This window comes from Vicia villosa, unplaced genomic scaffold, assembly GCF_029867415.1.
Source record: "Vicia villosa cultivar HV-30 ecotype Madison, WI unplaced genomic scaffold, Vvil1.0 ctg.006261F_1_1, whole genome shotgun sequence".
Lineage (NCBI taxonomy): Eukaryota > Viridiplantae > Streptophyta > Magnoliopsida > Fabales > Fabaceae > Vicia > Vicia villosa.
Genome location: NW_026706755.1, coordinates 24630 through 27846, shown reverse-complemented (window position 1 = coordinate 27846; position 3217 = coordinate 24630). Strand labels below are relative to the sequence as shown.

Here is a 3217-nt window from a genome sequence, read left to right as displayed (position 1 = left end):
TGTTTTAAAAATTAAGAACTGAAAAAATATATTTGGTAGTATAATTTGTAAAATCTGTTTTTTGAAATAGCAAGAAATAGCTTGTTTAATAATATATTTTTAAATATTTGTTTTATTATATTAAATAAAAATAAGTAAAAATAATTGTGATATAAATTTTTGGAATTATATAATTCAAATAATATAAATTTAAGTTCATTAGAAATATTTTATAATTAATAATAAAATATATAATTTATTTAGAAAAAACACTTGTATAGAAACGAATGTAATTTTATAAACAACCAATCACAATTTTTTTATAAAAATTACAATTCACTTTGAGTGTTGACTAATAGTATAATTCTACATTAATATTAGGTATGTTTAAAAGATTGAATAATATAATTGTTATATATGATTGATTAAATAGAAGAGTGAAGACCCATTTTGCTCCCTCACAAATATTACACGAGTCAAATTAGTCCCTCACAAAAAAATTGACCCAACTTAATCCTTTACAAAATTTAACCGGATCATATTAGTCCTTCTACTAATATTTTTCTCAAATCAATTTTTTCCTACTTCTAAATCGGTTCTTTTCATACTTTTAAACCGTGACTGGACTGACACGTTGGATTTTTTTATTTTTTAAATACCAAATTAACTTTTACTTTTAATTTCATTTTTAAACGGTTATCAATGAATAATATAAAAAAGCCAAAATTGTTTCTTATAAAGTAATTTTTAAACAAGTAATTTCCATGATTTCTACTAATATTAAAAAATTCTCTACATACATTTTTACCTATGAGGTCTCAAATCCAAGTCCCTCCAAGTTAAATGATTTTCACTTTCCAACTAGACAAATCAATTTCTATCGTTAATAAAGTGACTATCATTTACAACTAAAAAAATCAATTTCAATTGTGTCATACCCCAAATTTGCCCGCCATATTTCTAACAATCGAATTGTTTTAAACTGGAGTCTCATAATTTATAGTTTATATTTACTAACATTTTGACATTAATTTATTCGGCATATTCCAAAACATATAGCGTATTTTAAATTATTTGTAACAAATATTTACTTGCCCTTTATATCATTTCAAATGTCTTTATATTTCAAATAAATCAAATAGTACAATTGGTAAAGAGGTAAAACTTCCGAGCATAGGGTCACGAGTTCGATCCCTTCATATGAGTTTTAAATTTCATTACTTTTAGAATGTTAACCTTCTTTTACTATTTTAATTATTTTTAGTCCAATTTAATTACCTTTTTATTATACTTTATAAAAAAAAAAAAAGATATATCTATTATTAGCATTATTGTTCGGTTACTATTTCAAAGGAAAATAGTAAAACCAAATTTTAATGTTGTTTAAGTTTTGATTCTAGTTATGGTATTAGAAATTAGTATAGTTATTATAATTATTTTCTTAAAAAAAAGGAATGAGTCCATTAAAATGAGCTGCTATTATTTTGGATAGTTCCTATATTTTAGATTAAGTCAAATAAAATTAATAGTCAGTTTCAAATCCCCACATCCTTACATTGTCGTACTTTAAAATTTTGCCACTTTAGAAATCTTTTATTTTTTATTTTTTTTAGTATTATAATCATTTTAGATCTATTCAAATTTTGTTATTTTTTAGAATAATATCTTTTTATTATGGTAACCATTTTATATTTAATCCAATTTTGGCATTTTTTTTAATTCTAACGTCAGGTGTTATTATTAAATATTGGTTTAGTTATTATTTTGATTTGGTTAACATTACTTTTTATTTAAAAAAGTTATTAGTGTTATTATTTTCAATTACTATTTTTTCCTTTTAAAACTCAAATAATTTAATTCAAAATTTTGTTCTATATCTTTTTTTTTTAAATTTTGATTACTATTAGTAATATTATATTAGAAATTGGTATATATGAAATTATTTTATTTAAAAAAAGAAAAGAAAAAAGAATCACTCAATTGTTACTATTTTCATGCTTCATACATCTTCATCGAACCTTTACCCGTGACAAAACCAACGGAATCCAAAGTCACGATTTTTCAGAAATCTCAGAAAATTAAAACGTTTTTTTTTTCAATTATAGGAGATCCTCACCAAGTCAATTACAGAAAATCCAATCTTTCCTTTCCAAATTTAAAAAAAAAAACAGAGACAAAGAGATTAATACTAAAGAATCTCATGAATCTCAAGAACGGTTACAAAGCAATAAATTAAAATTATTCAATTCAAATCCCTAAACTTACAGTAAAATCCGAATCAAATACCTAATAATGGAGACTGAATCAAAAACGAATCTGAATCATGAACAAGCTCAAATATCTAATTTCCTAATTCAAAATTCTAATTACAAACCAAATCGAAATCAATTTAATTTCATAAGAACAAATTCAATAATTTCCTAATCTATACAATTCCTAAAATCTATAAATTGAACCCTATTTCTAATTCAGAAGGGAAGAAAAAAATCACATAGAAAAAAAGGACCGAAAAATGAACCGAGTAAAAATCACTGAAAAAATTCAGAAGAAGGAGTAGAAGAATCTCGAGTGAACTCTAAATCTAAAGCTTCAAAGAAGCCCTCCGCCGTTTACGATTTGGGTTTCACATCTGAAACCCCAAATCGCTGCCGCACCGCCCTCTTGCTCAGCCGCGCCACTTTCACCTTGTCTCTGCACCTGAAAATCGAACAGGGAAAGCTCAGGAAAACTCGGAAACCGGAAGAATTCGTATGAAGAATCGCAACAAAAGGTAAATCGATAAACCACTTAGTTTTGCGAGGTTATGATTCACATGTTGAATGTTGTTAATTGCATGCTTGTGATTTGATTTTGGGGTTAGGGGATGATCCAAGTTTTCTGGGTTTTGGATTCATGGATGTTGTTGTTGTTTTTGTGTGGAACAAAGAGACAGAGGCAAGAGGGGGGAGGAAGATCGTTTATAAAGAGAGAGAAAGGAAAACGTTGGATTGGAAAATGAAATAAAATTGGAAAAAACATAATTAAATGATTCTCCATCTTTCCTTACTGTTATTAAATAACGTGCACCTATTTTACATTAAATCACAGCCATCCATTTAAATTACTTTAGATCAATGGCCCCGAGGCTAGACCTTGGGAGCCGTTTGATTAAATCAACGTATTAAATTATGCAAGCGTATTATAACCTCCCTGGTCCAGTCCACACTGGATCCAGCGGATATTCACTAATTAGTAACGG

The 3217-nt window shown here is 26.5% G+C and overlaps 1 long non-coding RNA gene across 1 annotated transcript; it reads right to left on the bottom strand.

The window, feature by feature from the left end:
- Positions 1 to 2624: 2624 nt before the first annotated feature.
- Positions 2625 to 2972, bottom strand: LOC131642972 (uncharacterized). Its single transcript, XR_009296104.1, has 2 exons — positions 2764 to 2972; positions 2625 to 2676 (listed from the first exon to the last, which is right to left on the bottom strand). It is a non-coding gene; the product is annotated as an uncharacterized LOC131642972 (long non-coding RNA).
- Between the last annotated feature and the right edge of the window lie 245 nt (positions 2973 to 3217).